This window comes from Galeopterus variegatus, unplaced genomic scaffold (genome assembly GCF_000696425.1).
Source record: "Galeopterus variegatus unplaced genomic scaffold, G_variegatus-3.0.2 Scaffold3608, whole genome shotgun sequence".
Lineage (NCBI taxonomy): Eukaryota > Metazoa > Chordata > Mammalia > Dermoptera > Cynocephalidae > Galeopterus > Galeopterus variegatus.
This window is the reverse complement of record NW_007729719.1, coordinates 46,157-61,211: the sequence shown is the minus strand read 5'-3', so window position 1 is coordinate 61,211 and position 15,055 is coordinate 46,157.

Below are 15,055 nucleotides of genomic sequence, written 5' to 3'. Positions count from 1 at the left end.
TGGTAGCCCCCACTTCGAGGTCCTGGTGGATACTGAAGGAATAGATAAGGATAGGCCCTGGAGGGCTGCTGGGTGCTAGCAGTGTTCTTTTTTTATTCTGGGTGTTTGTTAGAGGTGACTCTGCTGTAAAATTATGGTTTACGTACTTTTTGGTGTGTAAGTTACACAACATAAAAACATTTCTTAGAATTTTAAAATAAATTTTAAAATTAGAAATTACATATGCCATACTTGTAACTGGGTAAAGACACTTACTGAGGGAGAAAGATGGGAAAGACCAACACTTCATGCCACATGGTGGCTCATAGTCATGTCCCTTCAAGTGCTCCCAAGGTGGCGACCCTCCAAGGGCTCCCACGGGGATGTCCTCCACAGTGTCCAACACCACACCATGGTGATGTCCTCCACACTGGCCAACACCACAGTGTCCTGGGAGCAGCCTGGCTGTCCCTGCAGAGAGTGCAGGCAGTGGTCTCAGTTTGTGAAAAGGAATGTGGTGTCACAGTGAAGGGGGACACACTGAAGGTTTTGCATCAGGAGAGGGACCTAACCCTGCTGCTGCTGTCCCCTCTAACTGGGCACACAGGGCAAGGACACCTGCCTGAGTGTAAGACAATGGGTCACGAGTGGCTCTGCTCATGGACACAAACACCATCTCAGGCAGGACGCCCACCCAGAGGGGAGCTGCATTCTCGTGCTTACCTGGCTGCTTGATCATTAGTTACAAATTCTCTTTAGCCCAACTCACAACAGAGGGCTGTTGAACAATAAACTAGAAAACCAAACCCAGGTGGTCTCCACAGAGCCTAGGTACATGGCTAGATCTGAGAGCAAGCTCAGGTCCAAGGCATGTGTCTAAGGCCCTTAGGAAGAGCAGCAGGATGTGATTTTGTTTTTCATCTTGGCCTGCCTAGCATTTTCTAACAGAGAAATCCTTTGTTGTCTCTAGACAGGAGACTGTAGCTATATGATATATTCTTAAATCCTATTTTACTCTTATGCTCAGACATTCTAACGCCATGGGCGTGTTGTAAATGATTCCAACACAACAAATAATATAGGCCTGCAGAGAATTTTTGGATATTAGCATATCCAGGACTCTCTTGGAATCATCTGACATTTAAAAATCTAATATGAATTTCATTAGTTTTCTTTTGCTCTTCTCTTATTTTTAGCTAAGCACAGACTTCATGTTTCAGATTATATTGCAATGGTAAACCTATCCTCAGTGCGGAGCTCATTCTTTCTTCTTTCTTGTGGGTGGTTGGTTGGTTGGCTGGCTGGTTGGTTGGTTGGCTGGCTGGTTGGTTGGTTGGCTGGCTGGCTGGCTGGCTGGTTGGTTGGCTGACTGGTTGGCTGGCTGGTTGGCTGGTTGGCTAGCTGGTTGGTTGGTTGGCTGGCTGGCTGGCTGGCTGGCTGACCAAACTGAAAGGAAGGAGACCAATGTGTCTATACATAGATCACCAAGGATTCTAATTTCAAGCACATTTTTTACTCACCAGCCATGGTTCAAATGACACACCACTGACTTGAATCTGTCCCCTTTGTTTGCCTGTTAGAAGTCACTCACATCTCACCCTATTTCATCACAGGAGCTAAAATACCTGGAGGTTCACCAGGGAAAACCAGGGATTTATCTTTCTACAGAGTTTGCCAACTCACTCACTCTTGCCAGAAGCTAAGAGGCGAAGCCTTCACTCTCATAAAACCCTGAGCATTGCAACAGATACTGGATCTATGCCCTCCTGATGAGGGGCTGTTGTCCTGGAGAGGCTGGAGCAGGGCTCACTGAAGTGGGGCATCCCATGTGATTGGTCAAGGGAACACATCTGCTTTCTCTGGTTGATCCTAAGTTGGAAGCAGGGCAGAAATTAGGGAAGCTGGCAGCTATTGATCATGTCCTGGCCATATTAAGTTAATTGCTGCAGGGGTTGTGGGTCAGAGTTCTGTTGTCATATATGGTCTGGCCATTGTCTATATCTTAGTCTCTCAGCAATCAATAAATATTTGTTATTATTTTTGTTATTAAAATCACTATAACTGAAAAAGGCTAGTAGTTGGTGGAAACAAGCATCCAAATCAAGTATGTCTGTCTTTTTTTTTTTTTGTCTTTTGTCTTTTTCCGTGTCCGGCAACGGATTGCAACCCTCGGTGTTGCCCCCGCGCCTCGCTCAGCCAGTGAGCGGGAACCGGAAGTATGTCTGTCTTAAGACTCGGCCACATCCCCTGCACCCCAGGACTTCTCCTCTGATCTTCTCAGCCAGCACCAGTGGCTTCCAAAGTGTGGGCACAAGACAACCCACTGGGACACAGTAAGGAATGTTAGGATGTCTGTGTTCTAATATATGCAATTAGCGCATGCAGCCACACATGCATATAATTTCTAAGTAAATACACGTATGAGGAGAATGCATGTTTCGTGCCTTTTCCTGATAGATCCACGTGGAGAAGCAGTCATAGCCCACTAGCTGAGCTGCCTGGCAGCCCTGGGGTTGCATTTTCATAATACACGTATGAGGAGAATGCATGTTTCGTGCCTTTTCCTGATAGATCCACGTGGAGAAGCAATCATAGCCCACTAGCCGAGCTGCCTGGCAGCCCTGGGGTTGCATTTTCATGAAGAAGCTTCCTTCCTATTGTTGCATGCCCTTTAAAACTCAGACCCCTTAAGGCCCAGCTTAGCATCCCAGTCCTCCCGGAGCCCTATGAAAGAGCTCCTCACATGAGCAGCTTTTTATCTACAAATCATCCACAAGTTTATCTACAAATCTACAAAGTACCTATTTGCTGACTTACTAATTGAACATTTATTAAGTGTTTGCGATGTGCCATTCTGTGCAGGGCAGGGTGGATACATGTTCCCTGCCCACTTGGGGCTTCTTGTGCAGTAGAAAAAAACAAGTAGTTAATAAATCATAACATAAAATTTATTAAATTGGAGTTAGAAGAAACAAAATGTGGCCTTCCCCTGGGGGACTGGGGGAACTGGGCCATATCCTGTCTGTCCACAGAGGCACAGCACTTCGGGGGAATCCAGTCCAACTAGCCGCCCCCCGGGAATGCCCTCCCCCTGTCCCTGCACCCCACCTCACTGTTGCTCAGCGCCCGCCACACTCATCCCAAGGACAACACCCCTCAGTGGTCTTTGGCAGTGCCTGGGCCTGGCAACATTCTCCTGAGATGTACTGAGCCTGACTCCAGTCCTTTGTATGCACAAGCCTCTATTTTACTTATGTATGCAACTTTCTTAATTTACTTATAGAACCAGAAAACCAGAAGATTGTCTGTCCTTACAGATTCTAAGTGAAAAAAGAGAAAAGTGCAAAGGAGGGACATGGTAGCAGCTTTTTGCCGCTGTCCATTACCCATTGTTACTATGAATAAAGTCCTCAGTAGGATCAGGGCTTGCTTTGGGATGAGCAAGCGTGTAGAGGAGAGGCCAAGAGACTGGGCTGTCCCTGCCACGGGCCACATGGATGCTGTGCAGTGCTGACACTGCTCAGCAGGACCTGGCCTGAGTGGACGAGGCAGCTGGGAAATGCAGGGTGACCAGAGCTCCAACTGGGGAGGAACAGTATTCGTGAGAGGTGCAGCAACAGGAGGCCCCCACTCAGCCCCCGGCCAGCTCCAGTCCTGCCCAGCAAGGCCTGCTCCCAGTAACAGGATGAACGTAGTGCTCAGGGTCTGAGGCGGGTGTGCAGAGTTCTCTGAGAAGCCCTTGAGCTCACCCTCTATCAGAAGGTCCAGAACTCTGCTTGTGGGTGTTTCAGGTACAGCTTCTATTGTCCACAATCTGATAAGTCAATAACCTACACGGCAGAGCCGTAGTAAGTGTGCCTTGGTATACCTTGCAATGCCTATCTCAGTACAGATTTGATCCTCAGTAAGAAACAACCACCTCTCTGTAATGAGTGCTGGCTGGGCCTCAAGGTCAGCTGCCTTGGGTGGTTTTGTGAAGCCCCTGGAGGTGGCCTTTGAAACTGCAGCTTCTCGGGTGGTTTTGCTGAATGGAAAGCATAATTTGGTAGTTCACTTGGAACAGCCCAAAGCTCTCTTGCCAGTACTTTGGAAATGTTCAAGGCTACTGGAGTTCTCATGGTGCAGGTGGAATTTCTGGTGTGAGTAGAAGTTTATGAGATTTTGTCTTGGCCATCTTTCACTTACTTCAGGTCAAGGACATGTAAACTGATTGTCCCCAAGTTCCCAAGGCTCGTGGGCTACCCTTTCCTTTAATATCCTCCATCGCAGCTGCTGCAGGAAATCCAGTGCCCTCCCCAAGTACTTCTGAGGGTGACATTCTCTGGGATTGCTCATCTTCACCTGTGGGTCCTTGTCACCTTGTGCCCCATAACCCTCAGTTGCTCAGTCAATTTTTGTCCATGTCTTTATCCACCCTCTTTAACAATTTTCTCAACCAGGGTCATAGGTCCCTATATTGGTTTCCTATTGCTACTGTGAAAAATCACCACCAACTTAGTGGCTTAACACAACATAAATTTATTACCTTATAGTCCAGAGGTCGAAAGTCCAACACAGGTCTCAATGGCTGAGATCAAGGTGTGAACAGGGCTGTATTTCTTTCTGGAAGCTCCAGGTCAGAATTTGTTTTCTTGCCTTTTCTGGCTTCTAGAGGCTTCCCACCATGTGTGGCCCATGGCCCCTTCTTCCATCATCAAAGCCAACAGTGTCAAGCTAGGTTCTTCTCATTTGCCATCTCTCTGGTTCTCTGAACATAGACAGAAAAGATTCTCAGCTTGTGAGGACTCATATGATTAGACTGGGCCCACCTGGATAATCCAGGATAATCTCCCATCTCATGGTCTCTAATTTTAATCACATCTGCAAAGTCCCTTCTGCTATGTAAGCCAATATATTCTTAGGTTCTGGGGATTAGGGTGATGACATCTTTGGTTGGAGGTGGGGGGTATTATTCTGCCAAATCCCATCCTTCATGTCCCAAGCACCTCCAAAGCAAGACAGTTGTATGGAACAGATTTTAAAAGCAGAGTATATCATGGGAATTACAATGGAGAATGGGGAGAAGTAAAACCCATTATTTAGTGTCAGTGGGTCTAAAATTCATTGGCCTTTCCCTGTTATGGGGAATTCTTAACTGCCATCTTTTTCCTTGGCACTGGTCCTGGGAAGAATCCTGCCACCAATCCCAAAAGCAGTATTTCCCAGGGCTAGCTGATTAGCTCAGTTGGTTAGAGCACAGTTACAACACCAAGGTCAAGGGTTTGGATCCTGGTATAGGCCAGCCACCAGGGGAATTCTTAACTGCCATCTTTTTCCTTGGCACTGGTCCTGGGAAGAATCCTGCCACCAACCCCAAAAGCAGTATTTCCCAGGGCTGGCTGATTAGCTCAGTTGGTTAGAGCACAGTTACAACACCAAGGTCGAGGGTTTGGATCCTGGTATAGGCCAGCCACCAAAAAAAAACCAAAGAAAACAAAACAAAAGTATTTCCCCAATTTCAGACATTTACATTCAGAGTCAGCCAGCTGTCCATCAAACCTGAGATGTGCTAGATTCCTTTTCCCAGCCTCCCTTGCAGTTAGATGGGAACGTGTGACTAAGTTTTGGCCAAATGTGAGGTGAAGTGACGTACACCTCTGGGCTATGGACTTTCAGATAGGTGTATGCCTCTTCCATGCTCTTTTATCCCCCTTCTCTGTGTGTGAGAACCTGAAGGCCCCACCTTGAGCATGCAGTTGATGAGGAGGAGACAGAGGAATCCTGGGGCCCTGAAACACCACCTGGAAGAAGTCCACCTGCTAACTGGAAATACCTATCCTATGGTATTAGGAAAATAATAAACTTCTTGTGCTTTAAGCCACTGAATTTTGAGGATGTGTTTGTTACAGCAGCTTATCTCTTATTTTATCTCTTATCTTATTATCTATATATTATATTATTATTTTATCTTATTTCTAAGGGATATATTTACCAATCTCTTAATGTGTGAGTACCAACGGTGTTATTATCTACATATTTTTTATTTAAACAAACTCACTTCTCTTTTCAATTAGCTATATTTTCGACAATAATATGCGCAGAATAATAAAGCAAATTTTTTTAGGTGCTTACTATGTGTCATGCATTGAACATACATATTTTAACTTATGTAGTGCTTCACATGCATCAGCTGATTTTGCTCCTCATAAGAATCCTATAATGTAGGTACTATTATTATCATGCCCTTTTGACAAATGAGGAAACTGAGGCATAGAGAGGTGTAGTAACTTGCCAAGGTCTCAAAGCTAGTAAGTTGAAGACCCAGGTTTTGAACCAGGTGGTCTGACTTTAGAGTTCATGTTCTGAAACACAGTAGGCTCCTGTCTTTTTTCATGGGTTCATTTTTGAAAGCTATATTTGCTCATAATGCATATTAAATGAGTAACTTTTTTACAAAATATGCCCATCCATAGACCACCTGATTCCATCGGGGGTATGGTCACCAAGCTTTAGCAAGCACTGCCCTAGAGCAGCCTGAAGAAGCCTTGCAAATGGCCATCTTCCATCTTCATTATGCATGGGAGATCCAACTACAGGAAGATGAGGTAGACTGAGGGGTGCAGGTGGGGCTGGCGGCCCTTCAGGGGATGGTGCCCACAGGGTGCTGGGGGAGGTAGGGGGGTGACAGCAGGCACTGGGGATGGGGACAGAACTGATAGCAGGGTATGGAGGAAGCCCAGTCAGGCAAATAAAACATGGTGTCTGAGGAACAACAGGTTAGAGGCCCAGAAACAGTTAACTGAGTTCCAGATCACCTGCAGGCAGGAAATATGTGGGGGTCTGATCCACACACATGGCTCCATCATCCATTAGGTCATAGAGGGGGCCAAAGGTTGGGGGTGCAGGAGCCTGACTACTTCCTTGGGAAAGATGGTACCTAACTAATGGCTACAAGGCAGTTGATTTAGAGAGGTACTCAGGTACAGGGAACAAGAGAGAGAACTAGGGTAAAAGGACAGTCCTTGACCAGCAGCCTGTTCACCAGATACTGAGTCTCTGAGCATTACTAGATCTGGTATCCCTAAGTCTCAGCCTCCCACTGACAGCTCAAGGCCAGGCTGGTTCCCAGACCAGAGAATGGGGCTGAGCCTGGGCATGGCTTGATATGGGCAGACATTAGATATCTGCAACTAGGTGCAGAGGGATTCTTCAAAGAAAGCAGGGGGCAGTGCCTGACACAACAGGTTACTTAGATGATAATGACTTAACAGACAAACCTGGTTTGGATTCAAATCAGAAAACAAGAAATAAAAGCTTCCCTTTCCTCTCCCGTCACACAGTCAGCCTAGAGTGCTGTATTATTAAACTGTATTTCAGAATGTCATTACAAAATTTGCAAATGACATTCTTTCTTATTGATCTTTTTGCCTAGGAAGATACGTAGGCCGAAGGTATCACAAAGTGAGAAAGGAAAAAGGAAAGCCAGGACAAAGAGTAGAAATCAAGGAAGATACAACCAAATGCAAGCATCTTTTGAAATGCACCTGCATGATTGCATAGTAGCAATCAATATGTACATCAACATGCATTAATACATTAGATGAATAAATAAATTATACCAAAGTGCTACTTTCTTCCTCATACCCAGAAGATGCTTTACGCTTTAAAAGGATGAAGGAAATAGGATCCACTAAGTAACTTTCGTCTTTTACTCATTCTTCTGTTATTTCCAGCCTTATTTAGGTTGAGAGAAATCCACAGCTGATATATTCATTGTGAATTGCTTAAGGGAATATTGATGGCCAATGACTTCTCACCAAACTAACCCTTGGCATCTGTGTGAGATAAGCGCATATGTTAGTGTGTGTGTGTGTGTGTGTGTGTGTGTGCGTGTGTGTGTGTGTGTGTGCACGCGGGCGCAGGATCTTCCCTAATTCACTAGATTATGTTAGTAGCTCCCTGTCTGTGTTCCCACAGCACCGAGAATGTTCACCCCGATCTTCACATTGCATTGTAACTATTTGTTCTCATTTCTGTCACCCCGTGGGCTGTGAGAGACAAAGTCAGACCACGTTCTATACCGTCCATGCTGAGTGTATAGTAGCTTCACAAGGAACGCTGGCCGAATGAGTGAGTGAATTTGTGAACTGAAGAAATGAATGGACAGACTCTGGTCTGACAGGTTCTAGGGCCGCCCTGCAGTGGCCCTTGCTTACGTTCTTCAGCCTGATGTAAGGAGCATTTCCACTGGGACTCAGTTTGTGTTTGCTTTTGTACACACAGCCTTTTATTCCTAGGAAAAAAAATAAAGGAGATATTTGAATGTGATAGGAGGAGAAAGTTTATCTGTGCCCAATACACAGGAGAATTTCTTTATGCGGTCCATAAAGCCAACATCAAAACATCTGCCCTGAACCTCCCACACCCGTGACAGCATCACTCAGCTTACACTATTCGTGTCTCCAGACAGACCCATAAAAACGTGTAAGCTGATGTCTTCTGAGTTCAGAAACCCCTGATTTTCCATTATTGTCTGCCACTTACAAGTAACTTGGTTTTACTCATAGCGTGATAAACTGTGATTTTATATAGAACCACCTAACCACTGTATCTGTCCTTCAGTCTTCACCAGCCAGACCACTGTTGTGGTTGGAGAAACACTGCTGTGTGCAAACTACGGTAGGCAGGAATTCCCCTGGAAAAAAAATTCTCCCCGAAGAAACACAAAAATTTCTGATTTGGCACAACTGATTTGCCCTCCTGCTGTGAGTTTTGGATAGAGCTCCACAATGGTGATTCCTCAATTCACTGGAAAGTCTTAGGGGGTATTTTTGGATTTAGAATTGTGCTTTCTGATTCTTTTTAAAATCACTTTTATTGAGGTGTAAGTTACAGAATGAACTGTACCTGTCTTGTGTAAATTTCAATGAGATTTCACAAATATATTCATCCATGTAACAACCAAGGTAACAACCACCACTCAAGATAGAGAATATTTTCATCTCCCCACAAAGTTCCCTCATGCCTCTCTGTAGTCAATCTCTCCCAACTCCAGTCCGAAGAAAACACTGATTTATTTTCTGTATAAGTGAAATTATACAATATGTACTCTTCCTTGCCTGGCTTCTTTCACTCAAAATAATTATTTTGAGATTCATTCATATTATAGCTTGTATCGATAGTCCATTCTTTTTTCATGCTGAGTAATATTCCATTGTATGGAGTTATTCCAATTTGTTTATCAATTCACATGTCAATGTGAGGCAGGAACCCAGATAGAAACAACAGCAGGAGGAGGAAATCTGGTTATTTGCCAGTGGGAAAATTGGCTCCCTCAGAATGTAAGCATGCCTGTATGCAGAAGCAACCATAGGAGACAAAGACAATTCCAGACAGGGAGCCCCCAACCTTGGCCACCATTTGGTTAGACCAATGGGTTCCACCAGCTAGGACACCAATCTCTTTAGTCAGTATGACAGAGATTACACTCAGGACTCAACCAATGACCAAATGGCACAAATCCAGCTAAAAGGACTTGAACCCCCAGGAATGTAACTGTGGGTGCTCTTGAACCACTCTCTCACTCAAGTCCGTTCCATTCTCTTTGGAGTGTACTCTCTCTTTGCTAAATAAAACTGCTGCTGGCTTTTCACCTCTGGTATGTCTTGTCCAATTATTTGTTCATGACACCAAGAACCCAGAGTCAGCAAGCAGTACCTGCAGGTTCCTTTAACAGATAGACATCGGATGGTTTCCGGTTTTTGCTAGTATGAATAAAACTGCATTAAGCATTCATGTACAAGCTTTTGTGTGTCCATGTGTTTCTATTTCTCTTGAGTAAATACTTAGGAGTGGAATTGCTGAAAGAGATTTGGTAAGTGTATGTTTAACTTCATAAGAAACTGCCAGACTGGTTTCCAGAGTGGCTATACCATTTCATATTGCCATCAGCAGCATGTGAGAGGTTCCGTTCTTCTGCATCTCCACCAATACTTGATATGATCAGTCTTCTTCATTTAGCCATTTTATTGGTGTTTCAACCCCAAAATATATTTCTTTGACATATTTCAAGATAGCTAGTTCAGAGAGACTGGAAAAACAAGATTTGCTAGAAGGTTGTTTCTTTGTGGAAAGAAACTTATATCTGTAAATGCAAACAGCCAGGCTCCCCCTGAAGCTCTGCTCCTTCGGCTACTATCTGTTTTTTCTGAGGGCAGCTGAGACATTACCTAAAGTATTTTCATCTACATACAAGATTTCTTTCACCTGTGATGACATCGCCCCCCAGAAGTCAGAGAAACCTGGTCTCAGGCCATTGTTCTGGGGCTTGTACTGCTCCCACCTTCTCGCCGGTGAACACTGGTATATAAGTTTCTGTGACCCCATTTGAAATTAGGATGTTTGGAACATTATTCTCTTGTAAGTCCTTTGTGCTTTGCCTTCTCCCAGCATGTTAAATAATAAAAGTTATTATGACTTTTCTTCATATTGATCTAAATTTGTCAGTGAGTTTTATTAATGAACTTTCAGGGGTGAAGAAGTTTTCATTTGGCCCCTACAGTGGTTTTAATCTGCATTTTCCCTGATGACCATGATGAGAAATACCTTCTCATGTGCCTGTAGGTCATTCACAGATTTTTCATGCAGTGTTTGTTCCTATTTTTTAATGGATCATTTATTGTCTTATTGAGTTGTAAGAGTTCTTTATAAATTCTGGCCACAAATCCCATTCTTCCATGTGACTGGTACTAGGGAGTGACTTGGCCTATCTTATTTATCAGAACTAGTTATCCTAATTATGAGAATTTAATTGCCTACAATAGTTACATGAACTAGCCTGGACTTCTGGATGTGGCTGACATCTGCTGAATTTAGCTAGTGCTCTGTGCTTTGTTTCTGGGTGAAAGGAGGTATGGTCCAGAAACCCTCTGCCCGTTCTTTTCATTCTTTTTCAATCTGACTTCTGAACATGATGGAAGGAAAAAGGAAACGAAGGAAGGAAGGAAGGAAGGAAGGAAGGAAGGAAGGAAGGAAGGAAGGAAGGAAGGAAGGAAGGAAGGAATATTCTAGGGAGTTATTTGCCACCTGCAATTCCCAGCAGGACCTACACAAGGCTATTATAGTCACTCAAGTAACAAATTAAACATCCCTTGCCCTGGGCCAACTTCCTGTCTTTTGAGTCCTATTGAGTCTAGAAAATGGAGTGTGTGTCCTGTTACCCACTTATTTGTAAAAAAGTGAGACAGATCAGGGCTAGGCCTGCGAACGAAACTGACTCCATTTTCCCTGCAGAGGACACTTTGTTACTTTTCTACTTCTCAGTCATGAGATCCCCCAGGGCAAATGATTACCCCATGGCACTGATAAAATAAACTGAGATAAGAGGGGAACAGATATTCACTGAGTTGCAAAACCCCTCCCCAAAGCTTGTTTACTGTAATTGTAAAAATTAAGTTACAGATTAACTTTAAGACCCCTTTAGGAATTCCCACATGTGCACAAAGCTTCAAGGTGACCGCTACAATGACCCTCCTGGAGTGACAATGATGAACACCACCATCTTCTTGGACCTACTGAACAGGTGCAAGGACCAAAGCCTTAACTGAGCATGCAGCCATAATGCAACCGGGAAGAAGAGAATGGACCTCCAGTGATGCTGGCCTGTACCCCTTAACTCCTTTCCCTATAAAAGACCCTGAACAGCTTCTCTGTAGCTAGCCCCCTTATGCATAAGTCTATCTCCTCTTTTAGTAAAGCGTTACTTGCTTTACTGCTGGGTACATTGTTCATTTCTATGACTTTGGGACCCACGAGCCTAATTCAGTAACAAAAGGAGACCAGGCTTCATTCTTTCATAATTATCCCCCCAAGTCTCATCTACCTCCCCTTAATCAAATAACAGTACAACAATCAAAGGTGGAAAACTGAAGTTTAAAGATTCCACAGGTCTTGGGTCAGCCATCGGACTGGTTTACGCTTATCAAGGGAAACAGTCTTGGTGACAAGCAAGTTAGGGTTCCCAAAAGCAGGAGGAGAGTTTCCTCTTCCACATCATCTGGCCAAGGCTCAGTGCTGTAAAGAAGACTGGGCTGTAGAAACACCAGCCTCAGAGAAAGGGACATTCTCCCTTGTGTAGTTGGTGACCTCAAGTCTATTCTAATTAAATTAATCCCCTTGATCAAGTTCGGAAGTGTTGGGAAGATAAGGTTAACTTAAGGCAACCAGAGATCACAAAAGGAAAGAGTAGGGATGGGGCATGTGATATTGTGAAAATATATATCCTGTCTTCATCCCAGTCTCCTGACAATTCCTGAAATCCTTAGAATCCCCAAAGTGATGAGCCTTTTCATATGCTAATGATGGCTGGCAGCCCTTAGGTAACTTCAGCATGGGGTCACAGGAAAGACCAAGGTGGGACTTTCAGTCCCATCTCCAATCTCTGGAGAGGGGAGTGGGACTGAAGGTTAAATTGATCACTAGTGGCCAGTGATTTAATCAGTCATGCCTACCTAATGAAGCCTCCATCAAAACTTCAGAGGCCTGGGTTCAGGGAGCCTCTGGATAGCTGAAACATGTAGGTCCCTGGGGGATGGTGCATCCCTGGAGGGCATGGAAGCTCCAGGCCCCTTCCCCATACCTCGCCCTACACATCTCTTTATTGGTACCATTTGTAATATTCTTTGTCATAAACCGGTAAACATAAGTACATGTTTCCCTGAGTTCTGTGAGCTGCTCAAGCAAACTAATCAAACCCAAAAAGTGGTTTGTGGGAACCCCAAGTTATAGCTGGTTGGTCAGAAGTTCCAGAGGCCTGGACTCTCGACTGGCATCTGAAGTGGGGGTGGTCGTGGGGACTGAGCCCCATTGTGGGATGGTGGGATCTGCTGTTGTCTTCAGGTAGATAGTGTTGGAACTGAATTGTAGGGCACCCAGCTGGTGCCTGCTGCGGAACTGGTTGTTTGCTTGCCACTGGGGACAAATCCCCACACATTTGGACGTGGAAATCAGTCTTCTGTGTTGTCATTGCTGCGTGAGTAGAGGAGAGGCAGTGTGTGTTTTTACCACACCGATACAGGACATATTTCAGCTTTTCGTTCCAGCATTGTCCCAAGGTGCCAAGCAAGGAAAATGGGGAGGGCTGGATGGGGAGGTCTTGGTGTTATCCTGCAGGGAAGTGGGAAGATGGTGTCTATTCGAGGCCACTCTTATCACACATTAGCAGCTTCCTGGTTCCAAATCTTTAAGTCCGAAAAGCCCTGTTGGCCTCCAGTAGGACTTCTTCCTCCATCCCTCCTACAAACACCACTGCTCTTCTTGCAAAATGTTTCTGTGTTGCAGAGCTCAGGGGTCAGGGAAGGGATGTTACAGAGAAGACAGTGTGTATGTAGAATATCTTTCTGTAGAATTCTTCCCAGGAGTCGCCCATCTTCCACAGAGTCCTTGGCCTTACCTGTGAACAGGTGCATGTTCTAAAATTCTGCAGATAGCAATAGCTAACTTCTGTTGTCCCCTGACATGCCCCAGAAACCCTCTGGAGAGGACTTATTGTTTTTCAGGTCAGGAAAATGAGGCTCACAGAGGTTATGTACTTTGCCCAAGGTCACCCAGTAGGTAGAAGAGTCAACATCTGAACAAGGGGTGTCATGTTCAGAGGCCAAGAAACTGATCACTTGCTTGCTTGCTTGATTGATATCGATTGAAAGGAATCTGCCTTATTCCAGAAATAAACTAACAAAGAAGCAAAAAACTTAAGCCTTCACCATTCTGTTCCATAAAACAGGATAGAAGGAAAACATGAAAATCAAGGCACCTAGGAATGAGCAGTTAAACTAATTCTAGTTCCCTAATTTGAGAAATTCCTCAAGTGTCTCCGCCTCAAGTTGAATAATTTTCCAATTTCCTCCTTAAGGTAATTTTTTAAACTACTGATTTTTATAGGCTTGAGCATGTGAAAAGCTGTCTACTGTATGTCTTTTTAATTAGATCCTTTACATGATAATTAAAATCTCTCTCTCTGCATCATAGCTATTCTTAAACTCTGCAGTAACGCTCTTCTGGCTGGAAGTTAGCTGACCATCTGGAAGTAATAAAATATCTTAACCTTAAAATGCAAACTATCAGTTAAAGATACCACAAATTAGACCTACTCGTCATTGCTTTAATGGGTAAATGCCAGGGCTCCATTCTTCATTCTGTCTAATCAAGACACTGCAGAATCTCACAGTTGGAACAGGGCTTTTGAAAGTCAAATGGGCCTTCTTTCTTTGTCTTTGTGGAACCCATCACAACTAGGCCTCCCCTCTAACTGCCCTAAGACATACTATGGGTGTATCTCAGAAGAAAATTCCAAGGTTGTTCTTGGAAACTTCTTCTCAAAGTTTATGCCTTGTTGGGGCTGGTGACCAAGCCTGGCCTTGGAAGTAACAAAATGAGTGTTGGCTAGAGGCTTGGAAAGCATTGGATGCAGAGAGGAAGATAGGAGGAGGAACCAGAATGAATTGTGATAGAGAGATGTCGGAAGTGCAAGTAGAGAAAGGTGGGGGAAGAAAGCAGCTGTTGATTTGGTACCTGAAAGGTTGGTGATTAGCAAAGACTGGTACCAAGACAAGAAATCAGGCGTGGAAGGCTTTGTTTGCACAGGCAGCATGGGGAGGCGTAGGCATGAGACCTAGCCTGCCCTCCCCCCGAGACTGGGCTTATATTTCTCCTTGTGGTGAGTTGTGTTGTTCTGATTGGCCATAGCTTACGTTAATGAGAAGTTAAATGAATTATCCAATGGGAGTTGTTGAGGCCTTATGTTAATTAGGTGATTTTTAGGTTTTTGCAAGTATTTGTTCCTTTAGTATATAAAATAGGGTGACAGAGGGGACCAATGGCATGGAGTTCTTTTTATGAGTTCCTTTGTCTTTTTATTTTATGGGGAAGTCCTGTAGGGTGGGAACTGCCATTTTGAGTGTCTGTGGGTGGTGCTAACTTAAGTGTTCCTCCCGGAATCTACTAGTACCCAGGAATTATTACAATGGCTTCAGTTTATGATATTAGCGACTGGTATAAGTAGCTAGGTAATACCATGATCGTGTGTCCACAGAGGTGAACC